Source organism: Octopus sinensis, linkage group LG12, assembly GCF_006345805.1.
Source record: "Octopus sinensis linkage group LG12, ASM634580v1, whole genome shotgun sequence".
Lineage (NCBI taxonomy): Eukaryota > Metazoa > Mollusca > Cephalopoda > Octopoda > Octopodidae > Octopus > Octopus sinensis.
In genome coordinates this window covers 49,190,138-49,211,710 of record NC_043008.1, presented here as the reverse complement: position 1 = coordinate 49,211,710, position 21,573 = coordinate 49,190,138, and the positions used below count along the sequence as shown (strand labels likewise).

The window sequence follows — 21,573 nt, the reverse complement described above, 5'->3', positions numbered from 1 at the left end:
CGGTACTGGCATTGACCACGCTCGAATGGTGCTTTTTACGTACCACTGGCACAGGAGCCTGAAAGGCGGCACTGGCATTGACCACGCTCAAATGGTGCTTTTTACGTACCACTGGCACAGGAGCCTGTCAGGCGGCACTGGCATTGACCACGCTCGAATGGTGCTTTTTACGTGCCACTGGCACAGGAGCCTGTCAGGCGGTACTGGCATTGACCACGCTAAAATGGTGCTTTTTACGTGCCACTGGCACAGGAGCCTGAAAGGCGGCACTGGCATCGACCACGCTCAAATGGTGCTTTTTACGTACCACTGGCACAGGAGCCTGAAAGGCGGCACTGGCATTGACCACGCTCGAATGGTGCTTTTTACGTGCCACTGGCACAGGAGCCTGTCAGGCGGCACTGGCATTGACCACGCTCGAATGGTGCTTTTTACGTACCACTGGCACAGGAGCCTGAAAGGCGGCACTGGCATTGACCACGCTCAAATGGTGCTTTTTACGTACCACTGGCACAGGAGCCTGTCAGGCGGCACTGGCATTGACCACGCTCAAATGGTGCTTTTTACGTGCCACTGGCACAGGAGCCTGTCAGGCGGCACTGGCATTGACCACGCTCAAATGGTGCTTTTTACGTGCCACTGGCACAGGAGCCTGTCAGGCGGCACTGGCATTGACCACGCTCGAATGGTGCTTTTTACGTGCCACTGGCACAGGAGCCTGAAAGGCGGTACTGGCATTGACCACGCTCAAATGGTGCTTTTTACGTACCACTGGCACAGGAGCCTGTCAGGCGGCACTGGCATTGACCACGCTCGAATGGTGCTTTTTACGTACCACTGGCACAGGAGCCTGTCAGGCGGCACTGGCATTGACCACGCTCGAATGGTGCTTTTTACGTGCCACTGGCACAGGAGCCTGAAAGGCGGCACTGGCATTGACCACGCTCGAATGGTGCTTTTTATGTACCACTGGCACAGGAGCCTGAAAGGCGGTACTGGCATTGACCACGCTCAAATGGTGCTTTTTATGTACCACTGGCACAGGAGCCTGAAAGGCGGTACTGGCATTGACCACGCTCAAATGGTGCTTTTTACGTGCCACTGGCACAGGAGCCTGTCAGGCGGCACTGGCATTGACCACGCTCGAATGGTGCTTTTTACGTGCCACTGGCACAGGAGCCTGAAAGGCGGCACTGGCATTGACCACGCTCAAATGGTGCTTTTTACGTGCCACTGGCACAGGAGCCTGAAAGGCGGTACTGGCATTGACCACGCTCAAATGGTGCTTTTTACGTGCCACTGGCACAGGAGCCTGAAAGGCGGTACTGGCATTGACCACGCTCAAATGGTGCTTTTTACGTGCCCTGTCTACGATAAATAAATACTAAATAAATTTGGTGAAAGATGGAAGTGTAGCTGAGCACTGAAATTTGTGGTTCTACCATATTCCAACGAAGTCTGGCAGAAAAAAAACCCTTCAAGGATGATGATTCCAAACAAACTAAATGGCAGCTTGTTGTGACAAGTTGATGCAAATCATCTTAATCTCTTTGTATAATTGTTAAAAAGATGCATATACATATATACACATAAACATATACACAATCATCTGTATACACACATATACAGACAAACAGCCATGTGCATATACACATGTGCAGCCACATGCTTACACACATACACATACACACGCACGATGTAAAAGACAAACACATTTATCTTAATTAACGCATAAAACCGAAAGATATAAAAGAAATATTTTACCAGAAAAAGAAGAATTATTGAGAATAAATAACCAATAAATGAGATTTATTTTACATTATTTTTAATTTCATTCCGAAATCTAGCTGTAACATGGTAGTTCGTTAATTCCAATTAGAGATTATGCAAATAATTCAATATTTAAACGAGGGGAAAATAATTTAATTTAATCACAGACTAAAGGCTGAAATGGAAAATGAGGATTTTGTTGTCAAGGAATTGTTGTTTCACATTGATAAATTGATGTTGTTGTTGTTTTAACGTCCAGTTTTCCCTGCTTGCATGGGTCAGATGGATTATGTTGATAACCTACATAAGTTTCCAAGCGAGGTAATATCTTCCCCATGGCCAGACATATTTTTCACAGTAGATTCGAAAAGAATGACATCGTTTATATGATTGTGATGGTCATTTATAGCCATCATTTGATGGCCAAGAGAAGAGTGTATACAGATATAATGTGTGTATGTGTGTGTGTGTGCGCATATTGTTAAAGTGTTGTCAAATACCTTTTGGTATATGTTCTGATTCCCTATTGTGTTCATCATCATCATCGTTTAATGTCCGCTTTCCATGCTAGCATGGGTTGGACGATTTTCACTGAGGGCTGGCGAACCAGATGGCTGCACCAGGCTCCAATCTGATCTGTCAGAGTTTCTACAGCTGGATGCCCTTCCTAATGCCAACCACTCCAAGAGTGTAGTGGGTGGTTTTTACGTGTCGCTTGAATCTTTTTACATGTGCCAGTGAAGCAACGTTGGTAACGATCACGCTCGAATGGTGCCCTTTCATGTGCCACGGGTACAGAAGCCAGTCGGCTGCTCTGGCAACGATCATGCTCGGATGGTGCTCTTGGCACCCTACTAGCACATGCACAAGTGCCAGTAAGGCAACACTGGTAACGATCATACTCAAATGGTGCCCTTTTATATTCCACTGACACTGAAGCCGGTTAGCCGCTCTCTCAACGATCACACTCGTATGGTGCTCTTTGCACCCCGGGTTCAAATTCCACTTAAGGTCAACTCTGTCAACCAACCTGAGACCAACTCCAGTTCTAAGACACAAATCTCCTGCTTAACTCTTTGAATACCAACTCCTGAGATTCTGCTGATTCAATGATGCAAACCTCCTAATTAAAACAAGCTTAATTAAAGCCTCCCATCAAAATTTAATACTAATTTATGTTCCAAACATCAGCTTAATAATAACGACAAATTTATTCTACTAAATTCTTTATTATTTCCTAAATTAATTGAAACAAAAGCAGTGCATTTCAACAGGAATGTGGTAACAAAAGAATTAAAGTTTTCTGGATCAAAACATTCCATTAAAACTCCATATTAATTTCCATTCCAAACACCAACTTAATAATGGCCAAGTTATTTTACATAGTACAACATTATTCTAAAAATTTATTGAAACAAAACTATTGCATTTCAACAGAATTATGGTAGCAAAAGCAACCAGTTTGGAATGGTGCCATAGGTGGGGACTGTAGCATGAAATTCCATGCAGGACCTCTTCTGGTTCTTTGTATTCTAATGTCAATACTTAGTGTGAAGCTGTTATAGATTTGCTTTTCCAATGGACAACACATACCCACACATGTGCAATGCGTTTCTTGCATTTTCTGGAAAAAATCTATACTTACAAGAATTTAGTTGAACCAAGGCTATAGAAAACACTTGCACAAGGTACCATATAGTGGGGCTGAACCGAAAACCACATGGTTGGGAACCAAACATCTTATCCACGCAGACATACCACGTGTGTATCATTGGCAATTTTTTTTTTCCTCCATCTTCCCTTCTTTGGACTTTTCCTTTTTCAATATTTCTGACAAAGAGCTCCACTTGAAACGTTAAATCCTCCTTCATTCTTTCCTTCCTGAGCGTCCAATAACACTATACTTGTTCCACGTCCTCATGTTGTTGCGTTTTCTCTTTGTGTTTTCATGTTTGGATTAACTTTAACTATATATCATCATCATCATTGTTTAACGTCCGTTTTCCATGTTAGCATGGGTTGGACGGTTTGACCGGGGTCTGGAAAGCCAGGAGGCTGCACCAGGCACCAGTCTGATCTGGCATTGTTTCTACAGCTGGATGCCTTTCCTAACGCCAACCATTCCGTGAGTGTAGTGAGTGCTTTTTACGTGCCACCAGCACAGGTGTCAGGGGGGGCTGGCAACTGCCACGATCGGATGGTGCTTTTTACGTGCCACCAGCATGGATTATATATATATATATATATAAAAGGAGATGAAATAGTGTCTGTGAAAATGTAAGATACTCTTAAAAGCAGCACCAAAAGGCAAAATACAGTTGTAAAAGACCTATTCAAAGAATATGAAATGGCAGAGCATGGAACTTTTCTTGGAAGAACAGCTGCAAACCGTGTTCATTTGACTATTAAGTAAACAAACTGCGATAACTTTGAGATGTTACCATCTTTAAGTATATAATTTTATTGTCTTTTAATGAGGCATTCTTCATATTTTGTCTCCACTTTTGAATTATCCATTTCATAAGAATTAAATTTCATTAAAATTTGGTGTAAATATTTTTCACAAGTAATGCACGAAACCATTATTCTTTGAATATTTTCTTCACTTTTTATTTTCATAGAATATTTTCACAATATTTTGGCAAGAAACCAAAAGATTAGGTTAAGGTACAGAAAGAAAAAAAAAAGAAAAGAAAAACCTAAACAAACAGCAAAATCTTGAAATATGACTCAGAATATTTTGATTATAAATTCATGTTTCAATGGGCAAATATTTTCTCAGACAACTGAAAGGCTTAGAGATGTTGAAAGCTAAGATACCTCACAATCCTCAAGAATCTCTAAGGCTGGTATTTAATTTCATTTCCTGTAGAATCAAATAAATGAGAGATAAATCCTACCCTGGATAGGATGCTAGTCTACCACAGGACTACACAGAAGGAAAAGAAGGGGGTTTACAAATTCAAAAGATGTTGAATGACAGAAAGCCAAGTTTTTAAGTATTCAGATTACTTTGTCAAATTTAATGTTCATTGATTGACATTGTTTTGAATTAATTCTGTATTATCTTCTTTGAGATTTTGATGATGTGATTGTTTTTACTTTTAGAATGGAATTGTAGAGTAGGTGGGAGAGACTATATCTGGCCAATTTGAACATAAAACAGGTGAAATATTTAGGCCAGGTAAGGTTAGTTTAAATGTTGAACGTTTAAAGAATTGAATATCATAGTTGTGATACCTGTGCCGTTGGCATGTAAAAAGCACCAACCGATTGTGGCCACTGCCAGCCTCCCCTGGCACCTGTGCCGGTGGCATGTAAAAAGCACCATCCAAATGTGGCCAATGCCAGCGTTGCCTTGACTGGCTTCTGTGCCAGTGGCATGTAAAAAGCACCAACTGATTGTGGCCGCTGCCAGCCTCCCCTGGCACCTGTGCCGGTGGCACGTAAAAAGTACCCACTACACTCTCGGAGTGGTTGGCATTAGGAAGGGCATCCAGCTGTAGAAACACTGCCAGATCAGACTGGAGCCTAGTGCAGCCTCCTGGCTTCCCAGACCCCGATTGAACCATCCAACCCATGCCAGCATGGAAAGCGGACACTAAATGATGATGATGATGATGATGATGACAGGAAAACAGGACAATGGGAAGAAGTTCCAGAGCAAGAATCGGAGTAAAGAAGCTGTTAGAATAAAAGAATTTATGACAAAACAGGAAACTCAACAGAGAAAAAGTATTCAAGTAAAATTCTAATGTTTCCCTCCACTTGGAAGTGTGGAATCGGTAGCAGAGAAGACTGGTATTGTTTCCAAGAGAAGATTGTATTATTCAATTATTTGCTTAAAATAAAGCTGCATAAATGCTGAAGGTAAACCCCAGCTTTTATTAGCATTCTGTTTGTCTGTTAGCATTCCAAGGCATTTCCGAGTATGTGTGGTGTAATTCTGTAGACTCGGTTAATCTTATGGCAGCTTTGGAAGAAAACAAAACAAAACAAAAAACAAACAAAACAAAACCGGATGTAATTATGATGAAGAGAGTTTAATCAACACCATTCCAGAGAAAATGGACATAATGATGGAATAACAGTGTGAAATAAACGAGAATAAAAAACAAATCTATTATTTAAACCAATAAATGATGATGATGATCATCATCATTGTTTAATGTCCGTTTTCTGTGCTAGCATGGGTTGGACGGTTTGACCAGGATCTGGGAAGCCAGAAGGCTGCACAAAGCTCCAGTCTGATCTGGCACTGTTTCTACAGCTGGATGCCCTTCCTAATGCCAACCACTCCATTAGTGTAGTGGGTGCTTTTTACATGCCAACAGCACAGGTGCCAGGGGAAGCTGGCAGTGGCCATGATTGGTTGGTGCTTTTTTACATGCTACATTGGAATGAAAATTGATGTAGAATTTTTAACAGGTGAGTGTTGATTAAGTTTTGAACCTGGAACAAACGACATTTGTATCACCTCTTCAATGAAACAAATAACAGCAACAACTAATAATAATTATTTGCTCTAATTTTGGCACAAGGCCAGCAAATATGAAGGGAAGGGCAAGTTGATTACATAAACCCCAGTACATGACTGGTACTTTATTTTATTGACCCCCAAAAGGATGAAAGGCAAAGTTAGCCTTTGGTGCAATTTGAACTTAGAACATTAAGAGCTGGAAGACAATGTTTCTAAGCATTTCTTCTGATGAGGTCATGATTCGGTCAGCTCACCACCTTAACAATAATAATCCTTTCTACTATAGGTACAAGGCCTATAATTTTGTGGTGGTGGTGGTGGTGGCAGTTGATTACATTGACCCCCAAGTTGTATTCTTTATGTGAATTCAACTGGTAAGATCAGCCGTGATGGATATTTAATACATTTTGGGTAATATAACCACTTTACTGGCAGATATATGAGTGCATCGTGTCCCTGACTTATGAACTCTTAGATGACTCATGCGTGTGTATGTATACTTATATGTGTGTGTGTGTATATACATATGTATATATGTGTATGTGTGTGTATATACATATTTATATATGTGTGTATATATATATGTGTGTGTATATATACATATTTATATATGTGTGTATATATATATGTGTGTGTGTGTGTGTATATACATATTTATATATGTGTGTATATATATGTACATATGTGTGTGTAAATATATATATATATATGTATGTATGCATGCATTTTTATATAAACGCACACACATATAGCTGATATCCTGGTATTATATTGCAGACTTTGAACAGCCAAGTGGTATTATTCACAGCACAATCTGAGAGATGTGTTGGCTAGGAGTGCCAAATCCAAAATTTCCTAAAGCATAACAAAGAAAGAAAAACAAACCCAAAAACCAACAAAAAACAAAACAAGAAAATAAAACAGGGCTGACTAATTTCTTGTCCTGATGTGTGGGCAGAGATAGCAATCAACTTCTAAGTGTTGGAAAACCAAGAGACAAGTGCAGGAACAAAGAAAAAGTAACGGGGAAAATACTGACTCAATGCTTCAATTTGTGTCATAGATTTGAGGGGAAAATGTGCGATGCAGGTTCAAATCTTGATTCAGCCATTTTCATTTGCTTCTTCTGACTGTATTCAGTAAACATGAGAAACATTGATCTGAATGGATGATTCTACAGACACAAAATGATTTGATTGGCTCTTACTCCAAACAACAGCAATGACAAATTATTTGGTCAGTACACTGCTTTTTCTACATTATATTGTGGGGGGGGAAGGCTCTGAAAGGGGGAGTAGCGTCTCTGCCTTCCTGAGCTAGTTTTCTTAAAAATCATGGTGGAGGCCTTGGTCTCAGGACCACTCATATCTAGAAACCGAGGTTGGGGGTAAGCAAGGGCATGCTCCCTGTAGAAAATCCTGCTATGAAAAAGCCACATGATAATAGCAAAGGTTGAGTGGGCTGTACCTGCCTACCTGAATAAGGAAGGTGTAAACCCTCATCCTGGGTTGTACAAGTATAACTTGCCCTATGATGGCCAAAGGCCTGAAGAGAAACATACACCATCCATGTTACCTTGCCAGAAGACTTTATACCTATGTGCCTTGCCTGTGAGGACCCTAGCTGAAGCACCTTTTCATCTTACCTCTTGTATGCAGCAGACATCAATCCATCTCCTTTCAAGTATCTCTACAATCTCACTAAACCTACCTTTCAGTGTGCCAACATTGACAGTACCAACCCTGAAAACTGGGAAGGTAATGTGGGGTGAGGTTTGGGGAGGAGGGATGTAATTCAGTGCCTGAAAAGAAGAGGGTTGTTGTGGTGTTCGTTTATATATATATTTGCAATATTTAAAACAATCTTGGTACATCCTCAAAATTTATTTCCTTGTACCAGTCTCCATATTCTTCATTGTTATAATTATTGCAAATAATCCAGTATTTAAAGGGAAATTTGGCAGGATGGTCAGTCGCCCGCTGACACTCGTTGACGCTGTATCGAAGGGGCCAGGAGACAAAAGAAAAAAAAAAGCAAGAAGAAATGCACTCAACACCAGAGCTGAAGACACCTCTGAAGCGGGGTGGGGCACTGCCACATTGAAAACGGTAGAGGAGTAGGGGCCCGAAACTGGACGTGGTTCCTCCTGATGATGTCTTGAGCCAGTGGATCCTATAAAGGAGCTGTTGGGGTAGCAAACCACGAAACGTGGTTGGAATTCCTCCATAGACCCCTCATAATATTATCATCCAGTGAAGCAATCATGGAATTACTACTAGGAGTCATAAATGTTAAATACTAATTGATGCCATTAGCAGGGGTGGCTGTGTGGTAAGAAGTTTGCTTCCTAACCAGATGGTTACAGGTTCAGTCCCACTGTGTTACATCTTGAACCTGAAACCATGTGATTGTAAAACAAGCTTCTAGTTTTTTTTTTTATTATTTTTCACTTAAATTTTAATTTCTTCATTTAAATATTTTTTAATAAACTAAACTAGTTTTTTTATGCAAATATTAAAAAAAAAAACTCAACCATCCCACAAGATTACATTTCCCTAAACGTACTAACAGCGACCTAATTTGCATGACAGCATATCTCGTTGATAATAAGCAAACCTCCAGGTGTTTCATTTCTTGATAGCAACAAAACATGATTATCTTTCAATGTGCAACTTCTCTTTTCAAAATAAATCTAATCATTTCCTCAAAGCTGAGTCACTAAAAATCTTCTTTCCCCCTCACCACCTCCCCCATCTCCTACACACCATTAAGAGTATCTTCTTTTTTCTTTTTCTTCTTCTTTGGCAAAAACAAACAGAATCTTGATAGCAATAGGAATCTGGGTAGCGGGTGGCAAGAACATTTCTTTTATAAATCTTTATAATTTTTTCTTCCTTTTTTTATTTTTATTGCATTCAATATCAAACCAGACTTCCTTTCTAGATCATTCTAGATCACTCATCATCATCATCATCATCATCGTTTAACATCCGTTTTCCATGCTAGCATGGGTTGGACGGTTTGACCAGGGTCTGGGAAGCCTGGAGGCTGCACCAGGCTCCAGTCTGATCTGGCACTGTTTCTACAGCTGGATGCCCTTCCTAAAGCCAACCACTCCGTGAGTGTAGTGGGTGCTTTTTACGTGCTACCGGCACAAGTGCCAGGGGAGGCTGGCAGTGGCCACGATCGGTTGGCGCTTTTTACATGCCACCAGCACAGAAGCCAGTCAAAGCGGCGCTGGCATTGGCCACGTTCGGATGGTGCTTTTTACGTGCCACCGGCACAGGTATCACAACTACAATTTCTATTTGGTATTTATTTTTGATATATATTCTCCTTTAAAATATTCATCATCAGATTTTAAAATGTTGGAACTAAGAATGCAGAGTGTGAAAAGGTGAGAGTTTAAAGAAATGATGATGCTGTGCACTAAAATAGACAAATGAACTTAATCTACCATCATGGTAAAGGCGGTTCTAATGTACTCAATGTAATGACAAGAAAACATTAGTTCAACATCTATATTAGTTCAATGCAAGTAGGTGGGGAAAACACCTTTAGAATCTTAATTAAAATTAGAACTCACTACACACATGATGAGGAAGAAAACTTTAGTAAACAGGTGTGAATATTACTTAAATCTAAGGCAGTGAGCTGGCAGAATTATTAGCAGGTTAGGCAAAATGCTCAAAGACATTATGTTTGTCTTTTATGTTCTTAGTCAGGGTTAGGGTTCAACTTCCACTAAGGTCGACTTTGTCTTTTGGGGTCCATAAAATAAGTACCAGTTCTGTACTGGGGTTGATGTAATCAACTTACCCCCACTCCTGAACTTGCTGGCCTTGTGCCAAAATTTGAAATCAATATTATTTAAATCTAAGGCAGAATCAAAAGTATGTCACACAAAATGCTGATCATTATTTCATTGATCTTTATGGTCTGAGTACAAATTCCACCAAGGTTGACTTTGCCATCCTGTCGTTTGGTGTCAATGAAATAAGTACCAGCTGAGCACTGGATGGTCAATGTACACGACTAGAACCCACCCACCCACCCACCATTTCCGTCCTTAGTAGAAAGAATTTTTATTGAGCTTCTGTGAAATTCTACAATTTAAAAACCAATGACAGCCCTAGCTTTCCATCTTTCAGCTGAGTTTAATTCAGATCTCCACCCCTTTGTTACCCCTGCAGATGTTCTGGTTGTAGATTAGCCACACCGGTTTCACCAATCTAGAAATCCACCCTCTACCCCATAATTTTTATGACTATTGCTTCAGGTCCTAACTAGATTTATTTCCATGGTTTAACTTTCACTTTTGTTTTTTCATTCACATCATGAACAATTATTTGTAGTATATGCAAATTAAGCAAATAGAAAAAAATATCAATGAAACTAATTATAAACAAAGACTCCTCCTCCTCATCATCATCGTTTAACGTCCGCTTTCTATGCTAGCATGGGTTGGACGATTTGACTGAGGGCTGGCGAACCAGATGGCTGCATCAAAATTGAAGCCTGGTGCAGCCATCTGGTTCGCCAGCCCTCAGTCAAATCGTCCAACCCATGCTAGCATGGAAAGCGGACGTTAAACGATGATGAGGAGGAGTGTCAATATAAAGAACAACTGAGGAAACATTCTAATTAACAGAACAATCACCATTCCAAATTATACTCCAATCCGACTAGACAGATCTTTTACAATAAGGGTGGTCTTACAACACACATAAAAACTTGCATTCAGTATATAAATACATTCGTAAACTAATCAAGAACGATTCTACACAACAGATACACAAGCTTTCAAAATATAAAAGAGCAACGTATTAAGCACGTTAATGTAATAAACAAACACACTACCATCATCAACGAACAGCAATAACATCTTAACATCTCCACAAGACATCATCTTCTATACGAGTAACACCTGGTTTTGAAATAGCACAGTTAATAAGAGAGATGACAATGTGATCAGTACCGAACTCCCTTTAGATCCTAAAGAATTTACACAAGCACACAGGTACCTGTTCTTCAAGCTTCACCTTCTGATCTTCCATCTAGCTACCACAACCATTTGCCAAACGATTCTCCAGCTTTTACTCAGACTAATTAACCTGACAACAGCCTCGCACGTCAATGAAGAAAGTTAAAACAATCTTACAAACTTCAAAAAAAATTTACAATGGAAAGAGATCTATCAATAAAGAGGTTATCAACTGTCCAACAACCATGAACGTAGACATTGCTGTATATTCAACAATATTGTTATAGACAGATCTGAAATAAATAAATAAAATAAGTATATTCTCGAAGGCGACAGAAGAATGTAATTGTGGTTAGAGAACGGAAATAGCCATAGCAACCAGTGACTTCCTCAAATAATACACCAAAACCACAAATAACTGAAATAGAATTCAACAAAAAGAATAGGGGTAATAATAAAAACAACCTTAGAAAACAGGAAAAAAGAAGGCAAATATTTGTATTCAGCACGAAGCACGAAACCAACAAAACATTCAGCAACAACAATGGTCACATCACAGCTCGAATATAATGACGATCTCAAGTAATATACTTCTGCACTGCGACACCAAATACAGTCTTTTTCATAAGAATTAGGTAACAAAAAAAAAAGAAAGAAGAAAAGCCCAAATACACTAAAAAGATAAGAGTATAAAATGAAAAATACCTTCCACCTAGATGATGAATTTGACCCTTTCCTTCAACCAGACACCCAAAAAACAACAGGGGAATCTAAAAACGATAGAGCCAAATTTATACCTAAAACACGTAGGGGCGGAAGGAGTCACTGTACTGGTTAACATACTGGAAAATACCCAGAAATTGTTAAGTGGGCATCATACAAACCCATCACCTATGTACAATCTCATTTATCATAAGGTTAATCCCTAACATAACTAACCCCAACTTCTCCAAATCACAAAAGATTCGGAGCACCAAATAATTCACTAACACAGAACTCCTTCACGTGATATTCTAACGATTTATTATTGATAATGGCACCTTAACAGAAAACATTGGTTAGCGAACTACCCGTTGAACTTCCAAGACTATATAATCTTTTCTGCTATAGGCACAAGGTCTGAAATCTTCTGAGTGGGGTCAGTCGATTACATCGACCCCAGTGCTCAACTTCTATGTATTTTGTCGACCCCGAAAGGAAGAACGGTAAAGTCGACTTTGGTGGTATTTGAACTCAGAACGTAAAGCCGAAAGAAATACCGCCTAAACATTTTGTCCGACATGGTAACAATTCTGTCAGCACATCGCTTTCCCAGACCTATATAATAATGTACAAAGAACAATACTTTCTGAACTTGTTTCCTTCGAATGGCGTACTCCATTGATTTACCCAACCACTCTTTGAGAACCCATCCAAAGTAGTCTTGATCTCTCCGACTTCTGTGTTCTGCTATTACTCAAAGACAATAGAAAGAACTCACACAATGACCGTTTATGACGATGAATCATTAACTTACATTCACAAAGAATTTGGCTCCAATAAGAAATACCATGTCTTGAATTGGGACATCGTAAACTTATTAAAAGTTAAATATTAATTAGATGTGCTTCGACAAAAAGAATTTAAAATAACTGAGATTTAATAACAGAAACAGATATAAATAATCTTGGTACGATTTTATAATCTCCATTGTATATAAAAATACATTTGTCTGAGATAAAAACCACCCAAGATACAAAGATAAAGATAAATCCGTCTGCACTTCGTCTCTCTTTGGTTAGTAAGGGCAGATAACTGCCGAACTGTTACACCTGTACAGGGAAAATCCGACACAGGTGTAATTAATTGACGTGATTACACACATACGTGTGTGTGTATACATATATATAAACACACATGCGCGTGTGTGTGTGTATATATATATATACACACACACGTGTCTATATATATATATATACACACACACACATAGTGTGAGTATATATATATATATGCACACACACACACACGTGTATATATATAGCCACACACACATATACGTGTGCATATATATACACACATACGGGTGTGTATATATATATACATATACACACCTACGTGTGTATATATATACATATACGGGTGTACATATATATACATGTACACACATACGGGTGTGTATATATATATACATATACGGGTGTACATATATATACATGTACACACATACGGGTGTGTATATACACATACAAACGGATGTATATATATATATATATACAATTAAGCACATACGGGTGTATATATATATGTATATATATACATATACACATAAACGGGTGTGTATATATATATATATATACATACAATTAAGCACATACGGGTGTATATATATATATCGATATGCAATTAGAACAGTTCGCTTGTAATATAAAGGGTTTTAGGGTATCCTTGATTATCGAGGTCTACATTCAAAGTGAACTTTTAATAGTCTTATATTTTTTTATGTATGTCATATTTCGTTTTTTTTCTCTTTTCAGTCCCCTAACGAGCAGAGGTTTTCGTTCATTAAAAAATAAATGGTTGCTTATTATTTATTTTGATTTTGTTATTTCTTTTTCAGTTAATTGGTTTTTAAGGTGAATAATTCAATGCTTTGTGGCGGCAGTTTATCAAAGATAAGAAGTTAAGTCGACCCGCAGCGAAATTCGAACACAGTGAAACAAGTACGGTATCGAGCTAATTAGCGCCTTAGAAACCCATTAACGAAGCTAAAATTCTTAATTGAAAGATAAGGACAAAATAATCACCTAAATACAAAAATTAGCTCTTCGGGAACTCAACGACGAATGCATATATACATATGCAATACAAAAATATGGACAAATGCATGGGTAGGGACAATATTAAAGGACCAATTTGAACTTAAAAGCGTAAAAGCAAGGCCATCCATTTATATTTACATGCTTACAAAATCTAGTCCATTGTTGCAAACTCTAAAATTTTATTGCCTAGAAAGGCAATAAAATTACCAACGCATTTTTATGGCTAGTTTCGTTCGCTTGAAATTAAGCAGCCAAAATATATAAGCTTGATAAATCTATATATTATTATTTCTGTTATCGAAATGTGACGTAGGGAAACGTACAGGACGAAATAAAATACCAGGTTTTTATTGATGAGAAACATAAACTGTCTGGTATTAATTATTTAAGTCTACGGTTCGTTAACACACACGTAATACACTTTTTTTTTAAAATTTAAGAATGCAATTGTATCGTACGTTGGGAAAGAAAGAAGAGAAAAGAAAAACCAGTTTGTGATGTGGGAAATTTAATAATTAGCAAATACCAACAGGTAGAAAGGACGTGGAAGAGATAGTCATAGTGTTTAATATAATTTCATCGTAGATACAAACACACAAGAGAAGATATATTATATTGAACAGAATTGATAATCTCTGGATTAATTTTTATATCTTTCGGAATATAATAAAAAAAATTATTACTATCTTATTTGAGATGTTTAAGAAACATGTCTTTACATCGGATTCTAGTTTTATTGACGTCTGACTACGCCTTAGCAGTGGTTGCTGATTTTTATATTAAAAAAAAAACAAGGTTAAGAAGATTTAATAAATCCGTAGAGAGAGAAGTATGAGTGCACTTGCTATATTTCTTCTTAGGCTAAAGTGTGTGTGTGTATGGAGGGGCACTGTTATTTTAAAATACTGGAATTCGTCTGGGTTCTCCCTCAAGCTGTACATGTTTATTCGATTTTACTAATTGATTTTTGTTGTTGTCAGTGCAGACAATCAATGTTTTTTAAAAGCATGAGATTTAAGTACAAGATATGGAAACGAAAAGTGCGATGTTATATATAAATAATATTGATTGCTAGTGAGGACTGTTGAGATAACGGAATATTCTGAAGTTTGTACTCAAACCAGACGATAAAATATCTGCCTTTATATATATATATATATAATATATATATATATATATATATAAGCAAATATTTTATCGACTCGTTTGAGTACAAACTTCAGAATATATATATATACTGGACCGATTTAAATTAGTTATGCTTCTGTCCTATAAAGGAGAATGCGCCTTGTATCTAATCGAAGTAAATCAATTAAGAAGCCTTTAAGTGGTCGTAGTGGCTGCTAAAAACAGGAGCCACAATTTGCTTAAATGACACCCAACAACGGTCTTATATACATAATTACATCAAAAATATCAAATCCTCTTAAAGCGATGTTACCATCCAAGTTCTCTGGTTATATCCAGTGCTTCAGTGAAAAACCAAAGATATTAGTTTCACATAGATGGATGGATTTTTTTAAAGATGTAAATGTTAGACAAGAATGCAAGAAAGACGAGATAGATTGGTTACGATGGAAGCACTTGTAGTCGTTGTGCTTTTGATCAAGGTCGGCCTGTGGCTAAACACTAACAAATCAATATTGTTTGTTATAACTAAGGTTTGCTTAATGTTGTTCTAAGGAATATCTAGTTTCATTTGGTGGCTGTTTTAATTAAACCAAACACATAAGCCATAGTTTACAGTTATATATAATTAATGTATTGGAATTAACGACTTAGAGAGAAGGCAAGCAATAAACACTTGTAAGGGGGTGGGGAAGATCCAGAATCGATGGCGCATCGAACAAATTGCAATGCGGTATTTCTTCCGGCACCTCTTTCCGTTCTGCGTTCGAATCCCGCCTTGCTCAATTTTGCCCTTCCTTCTTTCGGACCTGATAAAATGAAGTACCAGCAAACTACAGAAGGCGATGGTATTCACTTATCCCGTCCTCTCCAAATTCCTGTACTTAAACCAGAAGCTATTATTATCATCATCCTCATATGCTAAGGGGCACTTATTTCGGTTTTTAAAGTTTTGAGTCCAAATTCCACTGCAATCAACTTCACCTTTCATCCTTACGAGACCGATATGATGAAGGACTATCGAAATTCCTCGATAATATGCTATGCACTGCCTTATTTTCTCTGACATTTTACCTTTTGAGTTCGAATCCCGCCCGGGCTAACTCTGCTTTTCATTTCTTGTCAGGTCCTTTAAAATTATTATATTCTAATCCTAAATTAGAAACTACTTTTACGCTAACCCTGGATTAAAAACACACACAGGGGTTAAGTTACTCATCTGATTAATAACATTTTTCATAACGTAATTAATAATTTAATTTTGCGACTATTAGACTATATGAACAAGGAAACAATTTTTAAATTAATTAACTATAGATATGCTTAGCTATTTCACGTTTGTTTAGGTTTCAACACAGAAACTTAAGTACTACAATTATTATTAAACAAAACTGTAAAGAAATTTCGTTTGGTGAGGATAAACAAAAAACGAAACAAAAAGGGTAGAGTTTATGTGAGGTAATTATTATAAATATTGCAGTAAATAATCGCTGGATCAGAATTATGTTGTGTTAGTAAGAAATTTGGTAAGAAGGCGTAAAAATATTGCAGTAAATTTTAAATTAAATATTATTACCTCCGACTACAAGTAGTTTGGTACGCAAATTATTTAATGCATTGAATTTATAAATCACAAATAATTGTGTACGACTTAATACATGCATACACACACATATATATAGTATGTAGTATATATATATATACATATATATATATAGCATAGACATAGCATGCTTCACTAATTTTCTTCGTGTGTGTATACCACGTTTCACTAATTTTCTGACGACAAGCGAAACTTCGCTAATTTTCTTACATATACACGTATATATACATATATATAAGCCTTTATATATACATATATAAGCCTTTATATATATATATATAAGCCTTTATATATACATATATATAAGCCTTTATATATATATATATAAGCCTTTATATATACATATATATAAGCATATATATATACATATATATATATATAAAAGCATGTACATATATATATATAAAAGCATGTACATATATATATATATAAGCATGTACATATATATATATAAGCATGTACATATATATATATATAAGCATGTATATATATACCTATATAAGCATGTATATATATACCTATATAAGCATGTATACATATACCTATATAAGCATGTATACATATATATAAGCATGTATATATATATATATATATATATATATATATATATATAAGCATGTATATATACATATATAAGCATGTATATATACATATATAAGCATGTATATATACATATATAAGTATGTATATATACATATATAAGTATGTATATATATATATATAAGTATGTATATATATATATGCATAAACATATACGCATGCACATATATTCACATGAAAGATAGTAACAGGACCAACGAAATACCCGCCCTTACGGCAACTACATCACACTACATGACTTACCTTTAATGAAGCGAAGTATTTGCCACGTACATAAGCGTTGATTCAAAGTGAATTATATATACACACAAACATATATTTATATTCATACTTCGCATATATATTATATTATCATAGCTCCGTCTGTTGTATAATAAATAGCCGCCAGTAATTAAGGCTCCACGGACTTATTGGTGGTGTTGTGTATGGTAGAACAGAGAGAAGGAAAGAGAGAGAGATAAACGAGGGAAGGGAAATTAACTGTGAATAAATGGCTTTAATTATTTTCAAGTGAAAAACTTTTGATGTATAAATAAAATATATATATATATAATAGGTGAGAGGAATGAAACATCAGAAATTTAAAAGATATCGGACTTCATTGATGGCAATTAATACAAATATTTCGTCCGATATTCACAGAAAACACAAAGTGGAAGGGAAAATGTCGAGATCTTTTAATGTAAAAATGCCTTGTCAATGTTTTGGTTTTCGAGAATTTTGAGTGTAGTTAAAGTTAGATTTTATTTCTATGAATGGTTTATGTAATTATGTTTCTTCTGTATAAATCGGATGTGGGTTTATATTTTGGTTTTCTTTCTGTGTGATCTTGTCCTGTTATATTACAGAAAATGATTTTAAATGATTGGGATGAGAAGAAAGAACTCGCAGTTTAAGATTCTTGTGAAGTTGTTTTGACATTCCTTGATGGTAGATCGACGGATGATTGTTTCTTTTTAGGTCCAGGGAAATGTTTATGAACGTGAAGATGAGAGAGAAGATGTGTTTCTGGTAACAAACCTCACAAACAAACAAACATGAGACAAACAAGAAGACTTAGAATTATGAAAGTAGAATCTGCCCACTATATAGATATATATATATACACACAGTATTATATACGAATGTATGTGTTATACACTTTTTTTTTCTCCCTCTCGAAGATTTTATTAATGAGGCGGGTATAACAGATTAATTAGTTTTCAAAAACAACCCTCCCCACTTCATATGTTAACAATCTTTAATAAAACAACGTCAACAACAATAATATAAAGATCTGTGAAAAAAATGTAGAATGTTAAACTATTTCCGTCAATGCATCACTATTTAAGATATAAAAATGTATTAAACATTTAACAGAGATCCGATGTGTTTCAGCAACAGTTTAAACGTTAGATGTGTCTGGATGTGATTCTGTACCGATTTCCCCCATTCATTCTTTCTTTCGTTAAAAGAAATATTCTTTTTTTTCTCCCTTTTGTTGTCTGTAAAGACGAATGTATGTAAAGCAAATTAATGAAGATAAACTAGAGTTCACCTAAGCAAGAAGATAACTAAAGTAACATGGTGTGAGATTAATTGGGAGAAAGGTTAACGATGAATGCATCCTTAAGTGTGTGTGGGGGGAAACAAACAATTAATGTAATTAACATTGATAATAAAATATCACATCTTTCTTTCGCACACAACAACAACAACAATAATAATAATAGTAGTAGTAATAATAATAATAATAAAAGTAATAAAAATATCAGAATGTGTCGGTAGCAGTGTTTGTGTTAGATCCGTTGCTTGAAGTAAGGGGGTCCCCGGAGTCATCGCTTAACGCCGGGTCGCCGCTCTCGGATCGAAACCGCGACGAATCGTTTATTCTTTTAAGGAAAGCTTCCAACAGTTGTTTGTTAAGATGGTCTGTTTGGCACATTTCTTCCTGTTGTTGATCTTGTGGTTCTGACAGTAATATTTGGTTGTTGGGTGGCGGTCCACACACTTCGATTCGTGGTGGTGGTAATGTGGTCGGGTTAGAAGACGGTTCCATCGCTGCGTTTCTCCTCTTCTCGTTGTTAGGAGCAGCCATCTTGCGAGAAAGGAGCACCTGCAATGCTTATCGCGCTCTTTGCCTGCTGCTCTCAGATCTAAAATAGAGTTCAATTCTCGGGAAAGGCTTTCTAGTGCATTTCATATTACTTGAGTAACTAGAAATAGAAACTAATTTCTCTCTGCTGACGTTAACAAAGAGAGGGAAAGAGAGAGAGTAAGAGACTATTAAAATATATATACATCGAGTCCAATCTACTTCGACTGCCTCTCTTTCTCTCTCGCTCTCTCTCTCTCTCCTTTATTTAATTGATTTCAATGACGACAGCCAGTAAACAGTTGCCTTCCTTGTTAAAGCTTTCTTGTAAAAACAACGAACACAAGACGTAATGCTGATGGATAATTAAAACTTTTGACAAATAGTGGGGATCCACCTGAAATGAATGCTTTTCACGCAACTGAATTACAAGACATATGCATACAATAACATTACATACACATACAGGAACATATATACACTAACATACACACCGCAGGATATACACACATGACGTCAAAGACCAGCTTGTGCGCGCGCGTGTGTGCGAGCGCGCCTCTACATATTTCATATTAAAAAAAAAAAAATAAAGACGTGATCTGTTAAATAGTTTTATCAGCTTAAGCCACATTAAAACAGCTTTTATTTTCTATTTTGTTTTATTTATATTTTATTTGCTCGCTACGCTTCTCTCTTTCTCCCGTTTATCCCGTTTAATTTTGATCTATTTTAAAGTGTATAGTCGTTTCTTTGATTTTAAAACGTCGTTAACCCTATCATCACGTACATACAGATGGAAAACCAAAATCCAGTTGTTAAGTCCACCCCCCACCTCTTTGATAACCCTGCGCCTCTATGCTATTAAATAGCAGACATCGTAAATATTCCTGAAACCCATTGCACGTTTGTCCTCTCTCTTTCCTTCCATCATTACTCGACCTCGCTTCAAACCATCATTGCTCAAAGATTTATGTTCCAGGTTGACAGCTTACGGTAGTAATTATAAATTGGGTTTTTAACCTAAAATCTTTAGATTCTTAAATCAAAGTAAACCCCCATAATAATACATTGTCTGTAAGGAACTTCTTGGGAGACATAGTTCCTTCACATACAATCTATAGGACGAATTAGCTTGACGGACCCCCTTCTCTCACTTCAGATGAAAACCATGAACATGCTTAAAATCAGGTTGCAAACTTAGAAAATACTTACCCACTGAGTGCAAGAAAGCTTGTGTTGTTAGGAGAATCACTTTGTAATTATAGGGCTCTGGGTTCAATCTCACTGCTTGGCACCTTGAACAAGAGTTTTGACCATAACCTTGAGTTGATTCATACCTAGTGAGTGAAAATTGTGTGCGAAGCCCTTTGGACTGTAGTGGTTTAGGGGTGGCAAACCCAATATGTTGCTAGGTTTAACACATCTACCTAGCTGCTGGGTATCTCTATTATCAGAATCCACTCTGTTGCAGACATTCAATGAAGGTTTCTGGTTTGAGGATAACTGAGTTGTTGCAAATGGCATGGATCTTGTTCTTCTTCCTCCAAACAAGCCATTGAAGCAATTTACAAAGCAAGTGCTACCTGCTGCTGCTTATGGCAGTGAACAGGTCCTGATTTCCAAATGGCTATTCGGAGTTGTTTGAAAGCCCTGTTTGCTGACTTAATCAATAGAATTACACAAAAGGCTGAAAATTGAAAAAGAGTTATTTTGAATCTAGACACAACAATTGGTCAGTGATACAACTGGAAAAAGAACTGGAATGAAACAGATCAATATATAAGATCAATAAGTTATATAAGCAATTGAGAAGAACGCTTATTGGGATAATGGTGATGATGGATTGTATATATTTGGACCTTTTGTTTCTTACTTACCAATTGAAAAAATAAACCTCTTCTAATCCGGTTGGTGAAGTAATGTTATAATAATCACATGACACTGGATGTAGCTTAAAACAGGACAGAAAAGTCAGAAAAGAAATAGAACAAGTCTTAATTTATAATATCAACCAAGATAAAATTTACATAAAAGTGTGTATAACGATCTAAATAAGTCACTAAAATGATTACGTTACAGAAACAAAACGTGTTATGAATAAATAAGTATTTTTGTGTTTTGCAAATTCATTTG

The 21,573-nt window shown here is 36.8% G+C and overlaps 1 protein-coding gene across 3 annotated transcripts in view; it reads right to left on the bottom strand.

Annotated features, from left to right (window-relative positions):
• Positions 1-21,065, bottom strand: part of LOC115218020 (nicotinamide riboside kinase 1-like) — a 49,895-nt gene extending 28,830 nt beyond the window's left edge. The window contains exons 1-2 of one of the 3 annotated variants that reach the window (XM_036507940.1): positions 17,716-19,896; positions 17,610-17,683 (exon numbers count right to left, since the gene is read on the bottom strand). The gene's annotated coding sequence lies outside the window, so the exon portion shown is untranslated. Of the gene's footprint in view, positions 1-17,609; positions 19,897-20,652 lie in introns of those variants that run through there. The other 2 variants (XM_036507941.1, XM_036507942.1) reach the window with 2 other exon arrangements.
• Between the last annotated feature and the right edge of the window lie 508 nt (positions 21,066-21,573).